We start from the raw sequence: 27,082 nt of genomic DNA on the forward strand, positions 1-27,082 counted from the left end.
ATGGCTTTATAATTCTTTCTTCTTTAATATGCATAGATATCATTTCATTTGCCTTTAATAAGAGACATAAGTTTTGCTATCAAGCAAGACTTATTATATTTTGACAATTTATATCTGCGTCACTAAATAGATGACGATAGAACATTAGGCTACTGTATGTGACTTATACTCTTAAGATATATAATATCACACATTCGCGTCACTATTAAGATGACGATGCATTTGGCTACCTGTTTAATTAGGTTATATCTAATCCATATCATATTTAACCTCCTCCTCCTAATAAAATATATAAATAATATATAACAACAAAAACTATCAAACATATATGATGATAATTTAAATTGATTATGTTATATATTATATATATATATATTTATTATCGAATCATCAAGCAAAGGATAAGCTTCAGTGGATCGCAGTATGGCAGCTGCTCAACCACTTACAACACCTTGCCTGTTACAAAAGTCGTTTACAATTGATTCTAGGCTTTGTCATTGTATTAAATAATGTTTTTATATGTAACTAGCGCGGCATCAGGTGATCGAAGATCCTCCCAATTTACTATGTTACAAATTACATTGGCATCACATCCATTGTCGTTCATAAAATAAATTATAAACTTTAAATGGTTTAGAAAGCCATACAATGCAAATTGCCCCTTATTTATCATTGCAGTCCAGCACGGATACGACCTTAGAGGCGTTCAGGCATAATCCAACGGACGTAGCGTCATACCACTGTTCGCTCGAACAAGTATTGTGCCATTGGTCCGTACCTGCGGTTCCTCTCGTACTACGCAGGAATGCTGTCGCAACAACGTTTTGTCATTAGTAGGGTAAAACTAACCTGTCTCACGACGGTCTAAACCCAGCTCACGTTCCCTTGCATGGGTGAACAATCCAACGCTTGGTGAATTTTGCTTCACAATGATAGGAAGAGCCGACATCGAAGGATCAAAAAGCGACGTCGCTATGAACGCTTGGCCGCCACAAGCCAGTTATCCCTATGGTAACTTTTCTGACACCTCTTGTTAAAAACTCTTTAAACCAAAAGGATCGATAGGCCGAGCTTTTGCTGTCCCTGTGTGTACTGAACACCGAGATCAAGTCAGCATTTGCCCTTTTGCTCTATGTGTGGTTTCTGTCCGCACTGAGCTGGCCTTGGGACACCTCCGTTATTATTTGAGAGATGTACCGCCCCAGTCAAACTCCCTACCTGGCAATGTCCTTGAATTGGATCATACCTGAGTAATTGGAGTTATACCAAATTTTCAAATCAAAAATACATAAATGCACTCCTTTTATTAAAGAATTTGTTTGCGATTATATAACAAACTCGTGATACTTTGATCAAGAAGCTTGCATCAAAACCCAATACCATAAGATATAATAAATATATCCGTATAATGGCTAGGAAATGATACACGTTCCATTTAATCAAGTAAGTAAGGAAACAATAAGAGTAGTGGTATTTCATTGGCGATACCAAACCGAGGTCTAATATCTCCCACTTATTCTACACCTCTTATGTCTCCTTACACTGCCAGATTAGAGTCAAGCTCAAAAGGGTCTTCTTTCCCCGCTAATTATTCCAAGCCCGTTCCCTTGGCTGTGGTTTCGCTAGATAGTAGATAGGGACAGTAGGAATCTCGTTAATCCATTCATGCGCGTCACTAATTAGATGACGAGGCATTTGGCTACCTTAAGAGAGTCATAGTTACTCCCGCCGTTGACCCGCGCTTACTTGAATTTCTTCACTTTGACATTCAGAGCACTGGGCAGAAATCACATTGTGTCAACACCCGCTAGGGCCATCACAATGCTTTGTTTTAATTAGACAGTCGGATTCCCCAAGTCCGTGCCAGTTCTGAATTGATTGTTAATTGATAATCGTTATAATTAATAAGAACTAATTGGTTTGACCCAATTAGTATTCTTAAAAATTTTAGCAAGAAAGTTCCACAATTGGCTACGTAACTAAACTATCCGGGGAACAAGTAACTTCCATAAATGAAAGAAACTCTATTTACCCAGAACGAGCACATAAACCATGTTATTGTTTCCCAATCAAGCCCGACTATCTCAATCTTCAGAGCCAATCCTTATCCCGAAGTTACGGATCTAATTTGCCGACTTCCCTTACCTACATTATTCTATCGACTAGAGACTCTTCACCTTGGAGACCAGCTGCGGATATTGGTACGGCCTGTTGAGAAGTTTGCGTGTCCCCACCATAAATTTTCAAGGTCCGAGGAGAAAATATCGACACAACAGTATATGTCATGCTCTTCTAGCCCATCTACCATATCTCTCTGCGAAAGACTTCCATGGTAGTACGGCTATAAAACAGAAAAGAAAACTCTTCCGATATCTCTCGACGGCTTCTTTATGGTCGTTCCTGTTGCCAGGATGAGCACGAGGCCCATATTTAATAACAAACGGATACTCAACAGGTTACGGAATTGGAACCGTATTCCCTTTCGTTCAAAATTATTCAAGTATATTATTTTTGCCTTTTATTATTATTTGTGTTTCTTAATAGTTTGCTTTTTGTTTTACTTGAAAATTTTCGGCTTTCGCCTTGAACTTAGGACCGACTAACTCGTGATCAACCACTGTTCACACGAAACCCTTCTCCACTTCAGTCCTCCAAGGTCTCATTCGATTATTTGCTACTACCACCAAGATCTGTACCAATGGCAGCTCCATGCAGGCTTACGCCAAACACTTCTACGCATACCATTGTACCTTCCTACTCACTAAAGTTTCAAAATTTATATTACAAGTAATATAAATCATCTACTTTAGCGGTAATGTATAGGTATACAACTTAAGCGCCATCCATTTTAAGGGCTAGTTGCTTCGGCAGGTGAGTTGTTACACACTCCTTAGCGGATTTCGACTTCCATGATCACCGTCCTGCTGTTTTAAGCAACCAACGCCTTTCATGGTATCTGCATGAGTTGTTAATTTGGGCACCGTAACATTACGTTTGGTTCATCCCACAGCGCCAGTTCTGCTTACCAAAAGTGGCCCACTGGGCACATTATATCATAACCTTAAACTTCATATCAAGAAAGTTAAGGTTCTTACCCATTTAAAGTTTGAGAATAGGTTAAGATCGTTTCGACCCTAAGGCCTCTAATCATTCGCTTTACCAGATAAGATTATTTTATATAACATTAAAATGCACCAGCTATCCTGAGGGAAACTTCGGAAGGAACCAGCTACTAGATGGTTCGATTGGTCTTTCGCCCCTATACTCAATTCTGACAATCGATTTGCACGTCAGAACTGTTTCGGTCTTCCATCAGGGTTTCCCCTGACTTCAACCTGATCAAGTATAGTTCACCATCTTTCGGGTCACAGCATATATGCTCAAGGTACGTTCCAGTTAGAGGCATAAATAATATAAATATCATTATACATAACTATATAGAACGCCCCGGGATTGTGTTAATTAGCTATAAATAGTTAAAAAACTAATCCCATTATTAGTCAAGTTAATTACGCTATTAGGTTTATATCCCAATAACTTGCACATATGTTAGACTCCTTGGTCCGTGTTTCAAGACGGGTCCCGAAGGTATCCTGAATCTTTCGCATTGTTAATCATACAAGTGCTTATAATAAACACAAAAATCAATGATAATTATGCCATTATATAATTCCGAAAAATTAACGCACTGTATTCATATAAATCTATCAACACTTTATCAAATTAATGACATTTAATCTGTGTTAAAACGCAAGCATTTTAATTGGATTAAACTATAAGCCATATTTTATGATAAATTTTGTATGTTAATAGATTACAATGTCCTTATATGGAAAAAATGCACACTATTATCATAATATTGTTTAAATATTACAATTTTAATGATGAATTTTCCATAATGGATATTCAGGTTCATCGGGCTTAACCTCTAAGCAGTTTCACGTACTGTTTAACTCTCTATTCAGAGTTCTTTTCAACTTTCCCTCACGGTACTTGTTTACTATCGGTCTCATGGTTATATTTAGTTTTAGATGGAGTTTACCACCCACTTAGTGCTGCACTATCAAGCAACACGACTCTTTGGAAACATCATCTAGTAATCATTAACGTTATACGGGCCTGGCACCCTCTATGGGTAAATGGCCTCATTTAAGAAGGACTTAAATCGTTAATTTCTCATACTAGAATATTGACGCTCCATACACTGCATCTCACATTTGCCATATAGACAAAGTGACTTAGTGCTGAACTGATTTCTTTTCGCTCGCCGCTACTAAGAAAATCCTTGTTAGTTTCTTTTCCTCCCCTAATTAATATGCTTAAATTCAGGGGGTAGTCCCATATGAGTTGAGGTTGTATATAACTTTTTATTAATTAATTCTTTAAATATAATGAGAAAACATTTTATAAATTCGATAATTATAAAGAACCAACGAAGAGCAATAACATTTCCAATAGCTTTCGAATTTCTAATCATTAATAAGAGACAATTCTAGATGAAAAATATTTCAACATTTTTTATGCTAGACATTTCTCAGTATCATTTGATTGAAAACGAAAATATTTTTCTTCGTTTATCACATCCATTGTGAGTTAATGTTTTTCATATATTTTTTAATATTATGAATAATAAATAATTATCCAATAATATACCATGTGCTTATAAATTTTATTTAAAAATTTTATAAACAACTTAATTAGCATAGTCTTACAACCCTCAACCATATGTAGTCCAAGCAGCACTATAAAATTAATTAAAGTACATAACAGCATGGACTGCGATATGCGTTCAAAATGTCGATGTTCATGTGTCCTGCAGTTCACACGATGACGCACAGTTTGCTGCGTTCTTCATCGACCCATGAGCCGAGTGATCCACCGCTTAGAGTTTTATAATATTTGTTTTTTTAATTTCGTCAATTGTGTTTTTATTGAAAGAAATTAAAAATACACCATTTTACTGGCATATATCAATTCCTTCAATAAATGTATTTTTATACCTAAAATAAATGTTGCGAAATGTCTTAGTTTCATATAAACAATATAATACCAATTTTCATTTTTCATTTTATTTCTATTTAAGTTTGATATATATTGCATTTTATATAAAACATTAACCTGATTATTAACCGGGTACAACATTATATATTTTAGGTTGTTGCATTAACCAATGTATGCCCATAACTTAGATGAACAATACATATGCGCAACGCGTGTATATTATGGTCCATATACACACAAAGTAATTATATTATATTCTATTATATATTATATATTTAACATATCGTATATATATCTTCTATCTATCTGTATCTCTAATCGATTGGCCAGGTCGATTTTTATTTTATGGACATCAGAGCCTCCGCCCACGACTCGTAATTGATATCTCATAATAATTACTCGGCATTGGACACCATTTGCTCGAGCTATTTAAGTCCATAGGACTATACTTTTTCTTTCATTAAAACGCTTTAAATTAGATAAGATATTTTTGATATATTTTTTGACATATTTATATATATATATATATATAGATTATATAATATAATATATTTTTTGGCAAATTTATTTTTTTTTGTATTATTAAATAATACAAAATTTTGTGTTAACGGTAAAGATATTATACAATAATGATCCTTCCGCAGGTTCACCTACGGAAACCTTGTTACGACTTTTACTTCCTCTAAATAATCAAGTTCGGTCAACTTTTGCGAAACAACCGTAACACGCAAGGCGTCACAGTGATCACGTCCGGAGACCTCACTAAATAATTCAATCGGTAGTAGCGACGGGCGGTGTGTACAAAGGGCAGGGACGTAATCAATGCGAGTTAATGACTCACACTTACTGGGAATTCCAAGTTCATGTGAACAGTTTCAGTTCACAATCCCAAGCATGAAAGTGGTTCAGCGGTTTACCCGGACCTCTCGGTCTAGGAAATACACGTTGATACTTTCATTGTAGCGCGCGTGCAGCCCAGGACATCTAAGGGCATCACAGACCTGTTATTGCTCAATCTCATTATTGCTAGACGCAATTTGTCCATTTAAGAAGCTAGTGTCCTTATAATGGGACAAACCAACAGGTACGGCTCCACTTATATAAACACATTCAAACACAATAAACATTTTACTGCCACCATGAATGAAGGCTATATAAGCTTCAACACCATAATCCTGAAGATATCTATTTAATATATTTGAGTCTCGTTCGTTATCGGAATTAACCAGACAAATCACTCCACGAACTAAGAACGGCCATGCACCACCACCCATAGATTCGAGAAAGAGCTATCAATCTGTCTTACACACTTATGTTCGGACCTGGTAAGTTTTCCCGTGTTGAGTCAAATTAAGCCGCAGGCTCCACTCCTGGTGGTGCCCTTCCGTCAATTCCTTTAAGTTTCAGCTTTGCAACCATACTTCCCCCGGAGCCCAAAAGCTTTGGTTTCCCGGGAAGCGACTGAGAGAGCCATAAAAGTAGCTACACCCAATTGCTAGCTGGCATCGTTTATGGTTAGAACTAGGGCGGTATCTGATCGCCTTCGAACCTCTAACTTTCGTTCTTGATTAATGAAAACATCTTTGGCAAATGCTTTCGCTTAAGTTAGTCTTACGACGGTCCAAGAATTTCACCTCTCGCGTCGTAATACTAATGCCCCCAAACTGCTTCTATTAATCATTACCTCTTGATCTGAAAACCAATGAAAGCAGAACAGAGGTCTTATTTCATTATCCCATGCACAGAATATTCAGGCATTTGAAGCCTGCTTTAAGCACTCTAATTTGTTCAAAGTAATTGTACCGGCCCACAATAACACTCGTTTAAGAGCACTAATGCAGGTTTTTAAATAGGAGGAACATATGAAAAAATACAAGTATTTAAACATATATAAGAACTCCACCGGTAATACGCTTACATACATAAAGGTATAGTACTAACCACAATTGTAAGTTGTACTACCCGTATGAAGCACAAGTTCAACTACGAACGTTTTAACCGCAACAACTTTAATATACGCTATTGGAGCTGGAATTACCGCGGCTGCTGGCACCAGACTTGCCCTCCAATTGGTCCTTGTTAAAGGATTTAAAGTGTACTCATTCCAATTACAGGGCCTCGGATATGAGTCCTGTATTGTTATTTTTCGTCACTACCTCCCCGAGCTGGGAGTGGGTAATTTACGCGCCTGCTGCCTTCCTTAGATGTGGTAGCCGTTTCTCAGGCTCCCTCTCCGGAATCGAACCCTGATTCCCCGTTACCCGTTGCAACCATGGTAGTCCTAGATACTACCATCAAAAGTTGATAGGGCAGACATTTGAAAGATCTGTCGTCGGTACAAGACCATACGATCTGCATGTTATCTAGAGTTCAACCAGTATAACGATCTTGCGATCGCTTGGTTTTAGCCTAATAAAAGCACATGTCCCATAAGGTTCATGTTTTAATTGCATGTATTAGCTCTAGAATTACCACAGTTATCCAAGTAACTGTTAACGATCTAAGGAACCATAACTGATATAATGAGCCTTTTGCGGTTTCACTTTTAATTCGTGTGTACTTAGACATGCATGGCTTAATCTTTGAGACAAGCATATAACTACTGGCAGGATCAACCAGAATAATGTTTTTAATTCATATTACTTTCATATTTTTTTAAAATAGAAATTAGTAATACAAAATTTATTATAGAGTATTTTTCTTTAAATTGCATTTAGGAGGGAGGAAAATAATCTTGATACGAATATGGCTATCTTTGTTTAGCTTCATAATCGTTTTAAAATTCTTTATATTTGTTACACGCCACGTTTGCCCACAGTAACTAGAATTTTTTCATATATAATTCTATAATATAATTCATATTTACATATTTCATTTTAAAATATCATTTTATTTCGCCATACATATATATTTCACACATGTACCAATTATTTTTGATTAACCAATATAAATATTGAGTTAAATCATTTGTATTTTTATGATAAATTTAAAATCTATCATTTCCATATAACTCTCTGGTAATATATCACATAAAACCGAGCGCATATGAAACATTTATAATATATATATAATATATATAACAACAGCACTAATAATAACATTAGCCTGAATTAGATTAACGATAAAGGTCGGAAAACAATTGTTGCCATATAATAATATATACAACCTTGGCTTTCGTTTTCAACATTATTATCTAAAAAGTGATGACACTTAATATTAACCGTATCAAGCCAAGTCTCGTATTCGCAAGAATCAAGATACAAAACATACGGAAAATATTTAATTTTGCTATTAAATTGACAAAATTATATGGATATCATAAATTTTGTTCAACTATAGATGGACAACCACTGACCATCCTATATGTGTTTTTCGACACGTTGTCTTGAAATCGGGTATTTTCAATTCTATTTGCCACCCAACATATGGGATATCTCAACTAATATTGATCAATATCGATATGTTTCACATTTTCCATACATTTCATATATATTATATCAATAATATTGATTTATTACAACATTTTCATATATATGAATGTTATTTATTATAGGTATTCACAATATAATATTAATTATATATGTTCTGAGAAATACCCATATATTTGGTTGCCAGCCAACAGGCACTACCCTATATATGTTTTTGGACACGCCGTCTTTAAACTGCATGTTTACAGTACTAAAAGTCTCCCTTCATATGAATTTCCTCCATATACTTGAGGAAATTGAAGGAATATTTTATATTTTCCATACATTTCATATATAATATATCAATAATATTGATATATTACAACATTTTCATATATATGAATGTTATTTATTATAGGTATTCACAATATAATATTAATTTTATATGTTCTGAGAAATACCCATATATTTGGTTGCCAGCCAACAGGCACTACCCTATATATGTTTTTGGACACGCCGTCTTTAAACTGCATGTTTACAGTACTAAAAGTCTCCCTTCATATGAATTTCCTCCATATACTTGAGGAAATTGAAGGAATATTTTATATTTTCCATACATTTCATATATAATATATCAATAATATTGATATATTACAACATTTTCATATATATGAATGTTATTTATTATAGGTATTCACAATATAATATTAATTTTATATGTTCTGAGAAATACCCATATATTTGGTTGCCAGCCAACAGGCACTACCCTATATATGTTTTTGGACACGCCGTCTTTAAACTGCGTGTTTACAGTACTAAAAGTCTGCCTTCATATGAATTTCCTCCATATGCTTGAGGAAATTGAAGGAATATTTTATATTTTCCATACATTCCATATATAATATATCAATAATATTGATATATGATAACATTTTCATATATATGAATGTTATTTATTATAGGAATTCACAAAATCATATTAATATTATATGTTCTGAGAAATACCCATATATTTTGTTGCTTTACTATAAGCAATCCATTGTATGGATATTCTCAATTTACCCAAATGAATATAGATATATTTTTTTAATATTAAATATATTAAATTTCATTTCATTTCATTTCATTCCATTCCATTCCATTTCATTTCATTTCATTTCATATTCATTTCATTTATTAATTCGAAACTTTTAGTAAATCTTGTTACTTTGACAATTTTTTATCAGCGTCACTAAGTAGATGACGATTCCATTTGGCAACCATAAGGGACTTGTAGTTTTTAGACTCAAATTTTTCATATGGAACATTTTTTTTTGTATATTTGTATATATTTATAATATAAATAAGACTCTTTTAATTTGAGATTTGTTTATATGCGTCACTAAGTAAGATGACGATTCATTTGGCTACCAAAAATGACTTGTATTAATAATTCTTTCTTCTTATTTAATATGCATAGATATCATTTCATTTGCCTTTAATAAGAGACATTAGTTTTGCTATCAAGCAAGACTTATTATATTTTGACAATTTATATCTGCGTCACTAAATAGATGACGATTCATTTGGCTACTGTATGTGACTTATAGTCCTAAGATATATAATATCTAAGCTCTTACCTGGAACTTCAGCACTCGGCATTTGTTTTCACATTCGCGTCACTATTAAGATGACGATGCATTTGGCTACCATAAGTGACTTGTAGTTTTTAGGCTCGTATTTTTCATATTAAAAGTCTTTTTAATATGTATGCAATTTTTCGTTTTAGTTTTTTTTCAAATTGTATATATATATTTAAAATAAATATATATACCGTTTAATTTGCCGCCTTTAATAAAGGGACTTGTAGTAAGACTCTTTTAATTTGACATTTTATTATATGCGTCACTAAGTAAATGACGATTCATTTGGCTACCAAAAAAGACTTGTAGTAAGACTCTTTTAATTTGACATTTTATTATATGCGTCACTAAGTAGATGACGATTCATTTGGCTACCAAAAAAGACTTGTGTAGTTTTTAGATTCATATTTTTCATATTAAAATATGTTTATTTATATGGCTTTATAATTCTTTCTTCTTTAATATGCATAGATATCATTTCATTTGCCTTTAATAAGAGACATAAGTTTTGCTATCAAGCAAGACTTATTATATTTTGACAATTTATATCTGCGTCACTAAATAGATGACGATAGAACATTAGGCTACTGTATGTGACTTATACTCTTAAGATATATAATATCACACATTCGCGTCACTATTAAGATGACGATGCATTTGGCTACCTGTTTAATTAGGTTATATCTAATCCATATCATATTTAACCTCCTCCTCCTAATAAAATATATAAATAATATATAACAACAAAAACTATCAAACATATATGATGATAATTTAAATTGATTATGTTATATATTATATATATATATATTTATTATCGAATCATCAAGCAAAGGATAAGCTTCAGTGGATCGCAGTATGGCAGCTGCTCAACCACTTACAACACCTTGCCTGTTACAAAAGTCGTTTACAATTGATTCTAGGCTTTGTCATTGTATTAAATAATGTTTTTATATGTAACTAGCGCGGCATCAGGTGATCGAAGATCCTCCCAATTTACTATGTTACAAATTACATTGGCATCACATCCATTGTCGTTCATAAAATAAATTATAAACTTTAAATGGTTTAGAAAGCCATACAATGCAAATTGCCCCTTATTTATCATTGCAGTCCAGCACGGATACGACCTTAGAGGCGTTCAGGCATAATCCAACGGACGTAGCGTCATACCACTGTTCGCTCGAACAAGTATTGTGCCATTGGTCCGTACCTGCGGTTCCTCTCGTACTACGCAGGAATGCTGTCGCAACAACGTTTTGTCATTAGTAGGGTAAAACTAACCTGTCTCACGACGGTCTAAACCCAGCTCACGTTCCCTTGCATGGGTGAACAATCCAACGCTTGGTGAATTTTGCTTCACAATGATAGGAAGAGCCGACATCGAAGGATCAAAAAGCGACGTCGCTATGAACGCTTGGCCGCCACAAGCCAGTTATCCCTATGGTAACTTTTCTGACACCTCTTGTTAAAAACTCTTTAAACCAAAAGGATCGATAGGCCGAGCTTTTGCTGTCCCTGTGTGTACTGAACACCGAGATCAAGTCAGCATTTGCCCTTTTGCTCTATGTGTGGTTTCTGTCCGCACTGAGCTGGCCTTGGGACACCTCCGTTATTATTTGAGAGATGTACCGCCCCAGTCAAACTCCCTACCTGGCAATGTCCTTGAATTGGATCATACCTGAGTAATTGGAGTTATACCAAATTTTCAAATCAAAAATACATAAATGCACTCCTTTTATTAAAGAATTTGTTTGCGATTATATAACAAACTCGTGATACTTTGATCAAGAAGCTTGCATCAAAACCCAATACCATAAGATATAATAAATATATCCGTATAATGGCTAGGAAATGATACACGTTCCATTTAATCAAGTAAGTAAGGAAACAATAAGAGTAGTGGTATTTCATTGGCGATACCAAACCGAGGTCTAATATCTCCCACTTATTCTACACCTCTTATGTCTCCTTACACTGCCAGATTAGAGTCAAGCTCAAAAGGGTCTTCTTTCCCCGCTAATTATTCCAAGCCCGTTCCCTTGGCTGTGGTTTCGCTAGATAGTAGATAGGGACAGGTGTAAAACAGATCTCTCTGAAACTTATTTTACGTGGCGTGTTCCACACTGAAGGGATTACAACCACGGCACTCTAATATACCCACAAGTTGATACATCATGCACCCACAAGTGAGTACATAACACACCCGCAAGTGAGCATATAGTGCATGTGTCTAGATTAAGCGCCAGACCAACGCCCCGGTCTAGAAGCTATAGCTATGTACATAGCAACTACCCCGGTGTCAATTCGAGTGCTTGCTTGCCGGGCAAACACTCCCCCCTTGCTGAGGGGCGAGATCTATCTAAAATCTCTGCTGCTCTATGGGTCACAGCACCCGAGTTGTATAACGCAACTCCACGTCGAACCCGAGAGTTCTACCCGCGATATGGGTGTCAACCACAGCCACCACGATACTCCCACAAGGGGGCCGACCTCAATGGGCAGCCTTGGAAAACTGCCCAACCCGTGGTACCGAAATTAAGGGCTCGGTAGGCCCTCCCCCTTTGGCTCCGACAAGCCCGGATAGGGTGCCCATGTGCCATTTTAGTCGCCTCCTACGACAAGCAATGACAAGCTGTGGCAGTATTCTTCGCCGCTAACCACACAGCATATGGCTCAAAGCCCCTTCACCTGAGATTCTCCTCATCCGCGAAGTTATTGTGCCGCCATGTCCTGTCCTCGGTCCTCTGAGTTACTCCCTCGATGGATCCCTCCTCCGCCTCTCGAAGACTCCTTGAGCGAACGTTCCTAGGAGACGCATCCTTTCAGGGGTCTCGACTATTCCCGTCACGTTCCAGCTGCCTTGTTCCTGTACGACGCCTAGGGCCTCCAAGTGACGCAAGTCCGCGTAAAGGGGGCAAACACATAAAATGTGCAGCCAGTCTTCCAGCTCCGCACCGCATGAGCATGCTGGTGTGTTGCTGAGACTTCTCCCCAGCAGAAATGCATTCAGCGAACCATGTCCTGTCAGCAAAAATCCGGCTCTTAGGGTAAAACCAAAGTCTTTCCTATTGTAAACGAACGCTGCCTCTGGGAAGAATTTGTGCGTCACACGGCCGTGTATCGCACCATCCCATCTGAGCTGCCACTCATTTAGCAGACGTTCGTCTAACAACGCCTTTTTGCTGTTCCAGTCCAGTTCCGAAAGGTCCTGTCCGGAAAGCCAGTCGCTGTCACTCAAGGGAACTCCCTTCCTGAGCTTGAATTTAATTGCACTACGGTGTGCATCCAAATCCATTGGAGGAGCACCAGCAAGCACCTGCAGTGCCACTGTGGACACTGTGCGGCATACCGGTAGGCATCCTAAAAGGATTAACCTTTGGCACGATATAAGACGGTCTCGGGCTCTGCCTCGACACACCTTGTTGTACCAAACCGAGGCACCAAATAGCATGCAAGGTGTCATTAAGCCGGCGTAGATGACACGTTTCGCGCGGGGGCTGAGTCCCCAGTCCACCCGCAGAACGCGTGCCAGTGCTGCCGTGACACCCGCCAGTCGGTCTCGCAAAACCTCAATGTGAGGAAGGAAACTCAACCGTTCGCCAATTGTGATACCAAGGTACCGATATTCCCGTACGTACGGCAGGCTAGCTCCAGCTAGCCGTACCGTAGGGGGTCGCCTCGGGTCTAGTTTGCCCTTGAGCAACATGATTGCCGTCTTGCTGGTCGACACACTCACTCCAACCTCGGTTCCCCAGGCTTCGACGATCTCCATTAGCTCCGTTCCCTTCCGCTCGATGTCCTCACGACTCCTCCCTTCAACAAGGAGAAGTAAGTCGTCCGCATATGCACTTAGGCCACAATGTGTCTCCAAGCGCTGAAGCAGCACATCCATCAGCAGGTTCCATATGAATGGACCACTGATAGACCCTTGCGGGCAGCCCCGTGTGACAGGGACTGTGGCTACTTCGTATTTGCTGACGATACTTGCACGTCGACCGGAGAAAAAGCTGTTCCACAAGCGAATTTCTCGACAGCCAACGCCGACGAGTCGATCGAGCACTGCGCTCCATTCCACATGGTCAAAGGCACCTTTAAAGTCCACGAAGATTCCGAGAACATGTTTCGCCGTACTGGCAGCAACTGTACTCGTTACGTGTCTCCAGGCGTCCTCCACGCAGCGTCCAGGGGTAAACCCAAATTGCCATCTGCATCTATCCGGTAATACGTCCTTTACCCGATTCACCATGATTCCCTCGAGCACCTTTCCGAACACTGGTAAAAGGCATATGCCTCGATAAGAAGCAGGATCACTCCTGTCTTTATCAGGCGCTTTCACCAATGGTATCACTCTCGGATGCTTCCACTCGGTAGGAAAGTGTCCTTCCGAAAGGCAGCGAGAGTACAGCTCCGTTAGGTACTGAGGGATAGCACGCCATACCTCTTTGACAATCCCGCCCGTGATGCCGTCCATGCCGGGAGAGCGTCTGCTCTTCAGCCTGGCGACGCATGCATCAACCTCGAATGCTTCGAGGGCCGGTGGGGCAACGTCCGGGATGGCGATAGGTGCTATCATCTCCGCAACTGGGAAAAAGTTGCGAAGAAGCACACTTGCGCTGTCGTGCCATGTTACGACAAGCTCACCACCCGAACGAAGGCACCCAATCTCGGTTGTCTTCTTGCGACCTCGGCAGATACGGTATACGTGCCCCCATGGGTCATCTTTGTTTTGTCCCACGAAGTCTCGCCAGTTTTTCTCCTTGACCGCCAGGATGAGCTTCTTGTACTGTCCTGAGGCAAGCCTCAGTTCAGCAGCAAGTTGCCTAGCGTCACCGGTGCCACTCCGGCGCGCTTCCTGTAGCCTGCGCCTCAGTCTCCTGACCTCTTGGCGTTTGGTACTCAGTTCAGGTGTCCACCATATTACTTTTCCCCTAGCTCGCGGTCTTCTGCGTCCTAACACTCCATCGCACACTTCCTGTACAATAGTGCGTAGGGCAGAAATCCGGTCGTCCAACGGCGATTCCAAGTCCTGTATCCCCTCGATTGCACTCCTGATTCCTACTCCGAATCTTCGCCAATTTGCCCTGGAGAGTTTCCACTGCGGTACAAGAACTAAGTTCTCAATTGCACCGCTCGGGTCGGGTGTGATTGCAACATTGATAATGTTGTGATCACTCACTTCCCACGGGAGCACTCTCCAGTCGTAAGTAGCCCATGAACAGGCTGCATCATTTACGAAGGTCACGTCGATATCACTCTGGCGCCTGGGCTCCGTGTAATTGTCGAACGTGTACTCCTGGCTGGCAACGTTGAGCACTCCGGCTCGATTCCCAAGAACCCACTCTGCTAGCAGCTGACCCCTTCTGCGATTCTCGCTAGTCCCAGTGTTATCTGGGATTTTGCTGAACCACATAGGAGATACTGCGTTCGCATCCAGGCCGAGGATAGTTGGGTTTCTGCTGGCCAGCAGCAGAACCGCATCCAGGTATCCGATGTAGGGATTGATGTCCGCTCCAAAACGGCAGTATACGGAGGACAAGAAGATTGTGCCATATCTTCCAGTGACTCTCACGCATACTCCGAGCGTCGTTGTCAGGTGTGCAATCGGCATGCAGATGGCATCTGGGTCGTCGACAGCGATGGCTGCCTTGCTGTTGGTGTCCTTGAAGATACGCATGTCCGCAGGAAATCCGACGATTTCTCCTCTGTGGTCCACGTAGGGCTCCTGGATCAGTGCAAAGAGGTGCCCCGATTCTCTCATCCGTACTGAAAGATCGGGGACCGCTTCACGGCGTCGTCCACAATTCGCTTGGATGAGGCTAAACATATTAATGTCTAGCCTGCACCCTCGCTAGCACCGCGCCGTATATCGGGCATGCACCCGAGAGCATGTAATGCCCCGAGGGCAGCCCTTTATGCCGGCAATTCCGGCAGTCCACCGGTTTGGTGCACTTCGCTGCGGTGTGGCCGCTCGTTCCGCACTGACGGCAGACATTCTCCTTAAATCGGCAGTTCTGCACCTTGTGGTCAAATCCAACACACCTATGGCAAGCATAGGTGCGGACCAGCGATCGGCAACGGTAAGAGAACCACTTGATGTAGACTCTGCCTACATCAAGTACAGCCAGTGCCTCGTCGTTCACCTCCAATGCCACGTTGACTGTGGCACCGTCAGCTGCAGACCAGGGCTTTGTCGCCAAGTGCACCGCCTTTTGGAACTCCTTCATGGGTAGGTCCTCGAAGTTCTTCTCCTTCAGCTCCAGCATGAACTCCTCCGGTCCTACGGACGTATCCACGTCGAACACCGTAACCCTCGCTTTCTCCGCGGGGTTCTTCGCCACTTTTAGTCCCACCTCGGCGAACTTAGTGGAGGCCACCACTTTGGTGAGCTCCACCTGCGATGGCGTGCGAATTATCGCGCCGCCCCGCTTAAGTTCTCGCACCTCATGCACCCTTACTCCAAGGGCTGGAGCGACTTCCTTGCGGACCTTCTCCGCAATTTGCCTTCCCGATAGCGCCGGGTCGTCGCAGGCCACTACCGCCGACCACGTTTCGCGAATCTTCGCTAGTCGTGGGGCAGCAACGGGGGCGACTGGGGCAGCGACAGGGTGTGCGCCCAGAGCAGCGGTGGCTGCATACGATGCAGCCGGGGGGGCAGCCGGTGGCGGCATAGCCAGGCGGGTCTCCAGGGCTCCACAGCGTAACATCAACGCTACAACCAGCTCGTCATAGCGACTTAGCGCCTCGGACATCCAGCTGGATTGTTCGCCGCTCATCAGGAGCATGCCACGCCTTGCCATCTTCTGGGCTGTGGAGAGCTCATATAAGACGGCAGCGTGGCCGGCGGCAACTACGCTCGTAGCGCTCGACTTCGGCACTTCGGTCGCTTGGGCGGCCGTCGTTGCCGAAACGACGCGAGCTTGCAGGACAGCAGACGCCAAACTGGCCTTGGCCAAAATGGCGGCGTTCTTCGCGGCACTTCCAGCTGCAACATCCTCATCAGCCTTCGCGGCGGTTGGCGCGGCAGGCTTCGCTACGGTCTTCGCGACGGGCTTCGCAACGGGCTTCGCGGCAGGTTTCGCAGCTTCTCCTATGGCTCCAGTGGCTTCAGTGGCTCCTTGAGCCTCCAATGAGGAGAGCGTCTCCTCCAGCATGGGCTCCGGGCAACCAGTTGCTCCATGACCTGCAGCAACCTTAGCCTGCGAGGCATCCCGCGGCGTGCCCTTGCCCCTCTTGCCTCGACGGCGACCTCTTCCAGCATCCCTCGTCGCGCTACTCGATCGGCTGCTGGCCGACAGTTCGCTCTCCGAGTAGCTCATGCTGGCGCCCCCTTTCGGGATAGACGACGCCATCTAGCGGAGCTACTTTCCGATTGAGGTTCGAGAAAAAGCTACTCACCAAAACCGGATACACACACCCGTCACGAGGTGGCAACTCCAAGCGTAGCCGGGACACACTCCCGCTAATCAGCTGCTTACCAGCTGACTCTGGGCAGCACTGCTCTCTCTCAGAGAGCAACGCGCTCACTTTTTCCTCAAAAGCACGTGGCGCAATGGAAAATTTCCAAACGAAAAACACGATTTTCCGCGAAAATACTAAGCGCACAATCGCGAAAAACACACCAAGCACTATCCAGGTGAAACCCTTTCAGGAAATTCACTTTTTAGGAATAAATTCCGCGTACTTTAGCCAATATCAAAAATTAAACCGGAGCGCACGAAAAACACGTCCGCTCACCGAAACTTTCCAAGACCGACTGTGAGTAGATAGGGACAGTAGGAATCTCGTTAATCCATTCATGCGCGTCACTAATTAGATGACGAGGCATTTGGCTACCTTAAGAGAGTCATAGTTACTCCCGCCGTTGACCCGCGCTTACTTGAATTTCTTCACTTTGACATTCAGAGCACTGGGCAGAAATCACATTGTGTCAACACCCGCTAGGGCCATCACAATGCTTTGTTTTAATTAGACAGTCGGATTCCCCAAGTCCGTGCCAGTTCTGAATTGATTGTTAATTGATAATCGTTATAATTAATAAGAACTAATTGGTTTGACCCAATTAGTATTCTTAAAAATTTTAGCAAGAAAGTTCCACAATTGGCTACGTAACTAAACTATCCGGGGAACAAGTAACTTCCATAAATGAAAGAAACTCTATTTACCCAGAACGAGCACATAAACCATGTTATTGTTTCCCAATCAAGCCCGACTATCTCAATCTTCAGAGCCAATCCTTATCCCGAAGTTACGGATCTAATTTGCCGACTTCCCTTACCTACATTATTCTATCGACTAGAGACTCTTCACCTTGGAGACCAGCTGCGGATATTGGTACGGCCTGTTGAGAAGTTTGCGTGTCCCCACCATAAATTTTCAAGGTCCGAGGAGAAAATATCGACACAACAGTATATGTCATGCTCTTCTAGCCCATCTACCATATCTCTCTGCGAAAGACTTCCATGGTAGTACGGCTATAAAACAGAAAAGAAAACTCTTCCGATATCTCTCGACGGCTTCTTTATGGTCGTTCCTGTTGCCAGGATGAGCACGAGGCCCATATTTAATAACAAACGGATACTCAACAGGTTACGGAATTGGAACCGTATTCCCTTTCGTTCAAAATTATTCAAGTATATTATTTTTGCCTTTTATTATTATTTGTGTTTCTTAATAGTTTGCTTTTTGTTTTACTTGAAAATTTTCGGCTTTCGCCTTGAACTTAGGACCGACTAACTCGTGATCAACCACTGTTCACACGAAACCCTTCTCCACTTCAGTCCTCCAAGGTCTCATTCGATTATTTGCTACTACCACCAAGATCTGTACCAATGGCAGCTCCATGCAGGCTTACGCCAAACACTTCTACGCATACCATTGTACCTTCCTACTCACTAAAGTTTCAAAATTTATATTACAAGTAATATAAATCATCTACTTTAGCGGTAATGTATAGGTATACAACTTAAGCGCCATCCATTTTAAGGGCTAGTTGCTTCGGCAGGTGAGTTGTTACACACTCCTTAGCGGATTTCGACTTCCATGATCACCGTCCTGCTGTTTTAAGCAACCAACGCCTTTCATGGTATCTGCATGAGTTGTTAATTTGGGCACCGTAACATTACGTTTGGTTCATCCCACAGCGCCAGTTCTGCTTACCAAAAGTGGCCCACTGGGCACATTATATCATAACCTTAAACTTCATATCAAGAAAGTTAAGGTTCTTACCCATTTAAAGTTTGAGAATAGGTTAAGATCGTTTCGACCCTAAGGCCTCTAATCATTCGCTTTACCAGATAAGATTATTTTATATAACATTAAAATGCACCAGCTATCCTGAGGGAAACTTCGGAAGGAACCAGCTACTAGATGGTTCGATTGGTCTTTCGCCCCTATACTCAATTCTGACAATCGATTTGCACGTCAGAACTGTTTCGGTCTTCCATCAGGGTTTCCCCTGACTTCAACCTGATCAAGTATAGTTCACCATCTTTCGGGTCACAGCATATATGCTCAAGGTACGTTCCAGTTAGAGGCATAAATAATATAAATATCATTATACATAACTATATAGAACGCCCCGGGATTGTGTTAATTAGCTATAAATAGTTAAAAAACTAATCCCATTATTAGTCAAGTTAATTACGCTATTAGGTTTATATCCCAATAACTTGCACATATGTTAGACTCCTTGGTCCGTGTTTCAAGACGGGTCCCGAAGGTATCCTGAATCTTTCGCATTGTTAATCATACAAGTGCTTATAATAAACACAAAAATCAATGATAATTATGCCATTATATAATTCCGAAAAATTAACGCACTGTATTCATATAAATCTATCAACACTTTATCAAATTAATGACATTTAATCTGTGTTAAAACGCAAGCATTTTAATTGGATTAAACTATAAGCCATATTTTATGATAAATTTTGTATGTTAATAGATTACAATGTCCTTATATGGAAAAAATGCACACTATTATCATAATATTGTTTAAATATTACAATTTTAATGATGAATTTTCCATAATGGATATTCAGGTTCATCGGGCTTAACCTCTAAGCAGTTTCACGTACTGTTTAACTCTCTATTCAGAGTTCTTTTCAACTTTCCCTCACGGTACTTGTTTACTATCGGTCTCATGGTTATATTTAGTTTTAGATGGAGTTTACCACCCACTTAGTGCTGCACTATCAAGCAACACGACTCTTTGGAAACATCATCTAGTAATCATTAACGTTATACGGGCCTGGCACCCTCTATGGGTAAATGGCCTCATTTAAGAAGGACTTAAATCGTTAATTTCTCATACTAGAATATTGACGCTCCATACACTGCATCTCACATTTGCCATATAGACAAAGTGACTTAGTGCTGAACTGATTTCTTTTCGCTCGCCGCTACTAAGAAAATCCTTGTTAGTTTCTTTTCCTCCCCTAATTAATATGCTTAAATTCAGGGGGTAGTCCCATATGAGTTGAGGTTGTATATAACTTTTTATTAATTAATTCTTTAAATATAATGAGAAAACATTTTATAAATTCGATAATTATAAAGAACCAACGAAGAGCAATAACATTTCCAATAGCTTTCGAATTTCTAATCATTAATAAGAGACAATTCTAGATGAAAAATATTTCAACATTTTTTATGCTAGACATTTCTCAGTATCATTTGATTGAAAACGAAAATATTTTTCTTCGTTTATCACATCCATTGTGAGTTAATGTTTTTCATATATTTTTTAATATTATGAATAATAAATAATTATCCAATAATATACCATGTGCTTATAAATTTTATTTAAAAATTTTATAAACAACTTAATTAGCATAGTCTTACAACCCTCAACCATATGTAGTCCAAGCAGCACTATAAAATTAATTAAAGTACATAACAGCATGGACTGCGATATGCGTTCAAAATGTCGATGTTCATGTGTCCTGCAGTTCACACGATGACGCACAGTTTGCTGCGTTCTTCATCGACCCATGAGCCGAGTGATCCACCGCTTAGAGTTTTATAATATTTGTTTTTTTAATTTCGTCAATTGTGTTTTTATTGAAAGAAATTAAAAATACACCATTTTACTGGCATATATCAATTCCTTCAATAAATGTATTTTTATACCTAAAATAAATGTTGCGAAATGTCTTAGTTTCATATAAACAATATAATACCAATTTTCATTTTTCATTTTATTTCTATTTAAGTTTGATATATATTGCATTTTATATAAAACATTAACCTGATTATTAACCGGGTACAACATTATATATTTTAGGTTGTTGCATTAACCAATGTATGCCCATAACTTAGATGAACAATACATATGCGCAACGCGTGTATATTATGGTCCATATACACACAAAGTAATTATATTATATTCTATTATATATTATATATTTAACATATCGTATATATATCTTCTATCTATCTGTATCTCTAATCGATTGGCCAGGTCGATTTTTATTTTATGGACATCAGAGCCTCCGCCCACGACTCGTAATTGATATCTCATAATAATTACTCGGCATTGGACACCATTTGCTCGAGCTATTTAAGTCCATAGGACTATACTTTTTCTTTCATTAAAACGCTTTAAATTAGATAAGATATTTTTGATATATTTTTTGACATATTTATATATATATATATATATAGATTATATAATATAATATATTTTTTGGCAAATTTATTTTTTTTGTATTATTAAATAATACAAAATTTTGTGTTAACGGTAAAGATATTATACAATAATGATCCTTCCGCAGGTTCACCTACGGAAACCTTGTTACGACTTTTACTTCCTCTAAATAATCAAGTTCGGTCAACTTTTGCGAAACAACCGTAACACGCAAGGCGTCACAGTGATCACGTCCGGAGACCTCACTAAATAATTCAATCGGTAGTAGCGACGGGCGGTGTGTACAAAGGGCAGGGACGTAATCAATGCGAGTTAATGACTCACACTTACTGGGAATTCCAAGTTCATGTGAACAGTTTCAGTTCACAATCCCAAGCATGAAAGTGGTTCAGCGGTTTACCCGGACCTCTCGGTCTAGGAAATACACGTTGATACTTTCATTGTAGCGCGTGCAGCCCAGGACATCTAAGGGCATCACAGACCTGTTATTGCTCAATCTCATTATTGCTAGACGCAATTTGTCCATTTAAGAAGCTAGTGTCCTTATAATGGGACAAACCAACAGGTACGGCTCCACTTATATAAACACATTCAAACACAATAAACATTTTACTGCCACCATGAATGAAGGCTATATAAGCTTCAACACCATAATCCTGAAGATATCTATTTAATATATTTGAGTCTCGTTCGTTATCGGAATTAACCAGACAAATCACTCCACGAACTAAGAACGGCCATGCACCACCACCCATAGATTCGAGAAAGAGCTATCAATCTGTCTTACACACTTATGTTCGGACCTGGTAAGTTTTCCCGTGTTGAGTCAAATTAAGCCGCAGGCTCCACTCCTGGTGGTGCCCTTCCGTCAATTCCTTTAAGTTTCAGCTTTGCAACCATACTTCCCCCGGAGCCCAAAAGCTTTGGTTTCCCGGGAAGCGACTGAGAGAGCCATAAAAGTAGCTACACCCAATTGCTAGCTGGCATCGTTTATGGTTAGAACTAGGGCGGTATCTGATCGCCTTCGAACCTCTAACTTTCGTTCTTGATTAATGAAAACATCTTTGGCAAATGCTTTCGCTTAAGTTAGTCTTACGACGGTCCAAGAATTTCACCTCTCGCGTCGTAATACTAATGCCCCCAAACTGCTTCTATTAATCATTACCTCTTGATCTGAAAACCAATGAAAGCAGAACAGAGGTCTTATTTCATTATCCCATGCACAGAATATTCAGGCATTTGAAGCCTGCTTTAAGCACTCTAATTTGTTCAAAGTAATTGTACCGGCCCACAATAACACTCGTTTAAGAGCACTAATGCAGGTTTTTAAATAGGAGGAACATATGAAAAAATACAAGTATTTAAACATATATAAGAACTCCACCGGTAATACGCTTACATACATAAAGGTATAGTACTAACCACAATTGTAAGTTGTACTACCCGTATGAAGCACAAGTTCAACTACGAACGTTTTAACCGCAACAACTTTAATATACGCTATTGGAGCTGGAATTACCGCGGCTGCTGGCACCAGACTTGCCCTCCAATTGGTCCTTGTTAAAGGATTTAAAGTGTACTCATTCCAATTACAGGGCCTCGGATATGAGTCCTGTATTGTTATTTTTCGTCACTACCTCCCCGAGCTGGGAGTGGGTAATTTACGCGCCTGCTGCCTTCCTTAGATGTGGTAGCCGTTTCTCAGGCTCCCTCTCCGGAATCGAACCCTGATTCCCCGTTACCCGTTGCAACCATGGTAGTCCTAGATACTACCATCAAAAGTTGATAGGGCAGACATTTGAAAGATCTGTCGTCGGTACAAGACCATACGATCTGCATGTTATCTAGAGTTCAACCAGTATAACGATCTTGCGATCGCTTGGTTTTAGCCTAATAAAAGCACATGTCCCATAAGGTTCATGTTTTAATTGCATGTATTAGCTCTAGAATTACCACAGTTATCCAAGTAACTGTTAACGATCTAAGGAACCATAACTGATATAATGAGCCTTTTGCGGTTTCACTTTTAATTCGTGTGTACTTAGACATGCATGGCTTAATCTTTGAGACAAGCATATAACTACTGGCAGGATCAACCAGAATAATGTTTTTAATTCATATTACTTTCATATTTTTTTAAAATAGAAATTAGTAATACAAAATTTATTATAGAGTATTTTTCTTTAAATTGCATTTAGGAGGGAGGAAAATAATCTTGATACGAATATGGCTATCTTTGTTTAGCTTCATAATCGTTTTAAAATTCTTTATATTTGTTACACGCCACGTTTGCCCACAGTAACTAGAATTTTTTCATATATAATTCTATAATATAATTCATATTTACATATTTCATTTTAAAATATCATTTTATTTCGCCATACATATATATTTCACACATGTACCAATTATTTTTGATTAACCAATATAAATATTGAGTTAAATCATTTGTATTTTTATGATAAATTTAAAATCTATCATTTCCATATAACTCTCTGGTAATATATCACATAAAACCGAGCGCATATGAAACATTTATAATATATATATAATATATATAACAACAGCACTAATAATAACATTAGCCTGAATTAGATTAACGATAAAGGTCGGAAAACAATTGTTGCCATATAATAATATATACAACCTTGGCTTTCGTTTTCAACATTATTATCTAAAAAGTGATGACACTTAATATTAACCGTATCAAGCCAAGTCTCGTATTCGCAAGAATCAAGATACAAAACATACGGAAAATATTTAATTTTGCTATTAAATTGACAAAATTATATGGATATCATAAATTTTGTTCAACTATAGATGGACAACCACTGACCATCCTATATGTGTTTTTCGACACGTTGTCTTGAAATCGGGTATTTTCAATTCTATTTGCCACCCAACATATGGGATATCTCAACTAATATTGATCAATATCGATATGTTTCACATTTTCCATACATTTCATATATATTATATCAATAATATTGATTTATTACAACATTTTCATATATATGAATGTTATTTATTATAGGTATTCACAATATAATATTAATTATATATGTTCTGAGAAATACCCATATATTTGGTTGCCAGCCAACAGGCACTACCCTATATATGTTTTTGGACACGCCGTCTTTAAACTGCATGTTTACAGTACTAAAAGTCTCCCTTCATATGAATTTCCTCCATATACTTGAGGAAATTGAAGGAATATTTTATATTTTCCATACATTTCATATATAATATATCAATAATATTGATATATTACAACATTTTCATATATATGAATGTTATTTATTATAGGTATTCACAATATAATATTAATTTTATATGTTCTGAGAAATACCCATATATTTGGTTGCCAGCCAACAGGCACTACCCTATATATGTTTTTGGACACGCCGTCTTTAAACTGCATGTTTACAGTACTAAAAGTCTCCCTTCATATGAATTTCCTCCATATACTTGAGGAAATTGAAGGAATATTTTATATTTTCCATACATTTCATATATAATATATCAATAATATTGATATATTACAACATTTTCATATATATGAATGTTATTTATTATAGGTATTCACAATATAATATTAATTTTATATGTTCTGAGAAATACCCATATATTTGGTTGCCAGCCAACAGGCACTACCCTATATATGTTTTTGGACACGCCGTCTTTAAACTGCATGTTTACAGTACTAAAAGTCTGCTTCATATGAATTTCCTCCATATACTTGAGGAAATTGAAGGAATATTTTATATTTTCATACATTTATTATAATATATCAATAATATTGATATATCCACTTTATATATATGAATGTTATTTATTATAGGTATTCATATAATTTTAATTTTATATGTTCTGAGAAATACCCATATATTTGGTTGAGCCACAGGCACTCCTTATATGTTTTTTCTTTAAACTGCGTGTTTACAGTACTAAAAGTCTGCCTTCATATGAATTTCCTCCATATGCTTGAGGAAATTGAAGGAATATTTTATATTTTCCATACATTCCATATATAATATATCAATAATATTGATATATGATAACATTTTCATATATATGAATGTTATTTATTATAGGAATTCACAAAATCATATTAATATTATATGTTCTGAGAAATACCCATATATTTTGTTGCTTTACTATAAGCAATCCATTGTATGGATATTCTCAATTTACCCAAATGAATATAGATATATTTTTTTAATATTAAATATATTAAATTTCATTTCATTTCATTTCATTCCATTCCATTCCATTTCATTTCATTTCATTTCATATTCATTTCATTTATTAATTCGAAACTTTTAGTAAATCTTGTTACTTTGACAATTTTTTATCAGCGTCACTAAGTAGATGACGATTCCATTTGGCAACCATAAGGGACTTGTAGTTTTTAGACTCAAATTTTTCATATGGAACATTTTTTTTTGTATATTTGTATATATTTATAATATAAATAAGACTCTTTTAATTTGAGATTTGTTTATATGCGTCACTAAGTAAGATGACGATTCATTTGGCTACCAAAAATGACTTGTATTAATAATTCTTTCTTCTTATTTAATATGCATAGATATCATTTCATTTGCCTTTAATAAGAGACATTAGTTTTGCTATCAAGCAAGACTTATTATATTTTGACAATTTATATCTGCGTCACTAAATAGATGACGATTCATTTGGCTACTGTATGTGACTTATAGTCCTAAGATATATAATATCTAAGCTCTTACCTGGAACTTCAGCACTCGGCATTTGTTTTCACATTCGCGTCACTATTAAGATGACGATGCATTTGGCTACCATAAGTGACTTGTAGTTTTTAGGCTCGTATTTTTCATATTAAAAGTCTTTTTAATATGTATGCAATTTTTCGTTTTAGTTTTTTTTTCAAATTGTATATATATATTTAAAATAAATATATATACCGTTTAATTTGCCGCCTTTAATAAAGGGACTTGTAGTAAGACTCTTTTAATTTGACATTTTATTATATGCGTCACTAAGTAAATGACGATTCATTTGGCTACCAAAAAAGACTTGTAGTAAGACTCTTTTAATTTGACATTTTATTATATGCGTCACTAAGTAGATGACGATTCATTTGGCTACCAAAAAAGACTTGTGTAGTTTTTAGATTCATATTTTTCATATTAAAATATGTTTATTTATATGGCTTTATAATTCTTTCTTCTTTAATATGCATAGATATCATTTCATTTGCCTTTAATAAGAGACATAAGTTTTGCTATCAAGCAAGACTTATTATATTTTGACAATTTATATCTGCGTCACTAAATAGATGACGATAGAACATTAGGCTACTGTATGTGACTTATACTCTTAAGATATATAATATCACACATTCGCGTCACTATTAAGAT

At 38.4% G+C, this 27,082-nt stretch overlaps 5 non-coding genes and 1 pseudogene across 5 annotated transcripts; all 6 read right to left on the reverse strand.

Annotated features, from left to right (window-relative positions):
• Window positions 1–382: 382 nt before the first annotated feature.
• On the reverse strand, window positions 383–4,356 carry LOC121467257. Its single transcript, XR_005977379.1, has one exon. It is a non-coding gene; the product is annotated as a large subunit ribosomal RNA (ribosomal RNA).
• A 355-nt stretch (window positions 4,357–4,711) lies between these two features.
• On the reverse strand, window positions 4,712–4,890 carry LOC121467262. Its single transcript, XR_005977382.1, has one exon. It is a non-coding gene; the product is annotated as a 5.8S ribosomal RNA (ribosomal RNA).
• A 738-nt stretch (window positions 4,891–5,628) lies between these two features.
• Window positions 5,629–7,623, reverse strand: LOC121467251. Its single transcript, XR_005977373.1, has one exon. It is a non-coding gene; the product is annotated as a small subunit ribosomal RNA (ribosomal RNA).
• A 3,224-nt stretch (window positions 7,624–10,847) lies between these two features.
• On the reverse strand, window positions 10,848–20,519 carry LOC121467258 (annotated as a pseudogene).
• A 355-nt stretch (window positions 20,520–20,874) lies between these two features.
• On the reverse strand, window positions 20,875–21,053 carry LOC121467246. The gene has a single exon (XR_005977368.1). It is a non-coding gene; the product is annotated as a 5.8S ribosomal RNA (ribosomal RNA).
• A 737-nt stretch (window positions 21,054–21,790) lies between these two features.
• On the reverse strand, window positions 21,791–23,783 carry LOC121467252. The gene has a single exon (XR_005977374.1). It is a non-coding gene; the product is annotated as a small subunit ribosomal RNA (ribosomal RNA).
• Window positions 23,784–27,082: the final 3,299 nt, after the last annotated feature.

The sequence above is a fragment of the Drosophila elegans genome, unplaced genomic scaffold, assembly GCF_018152505.1.
Source record: "Drosophila elegans isolate 14027-0461.03 unplaced genomic scaffold, ASM1815250v1 contig_275, whole genome shotgun sequence".
Lineage (NCBI taxonomy): Eukaryota > Metazoa > Arthropoda > Insecta > Diptera > Drosophilidae > Drosophila > Drosophila elegans.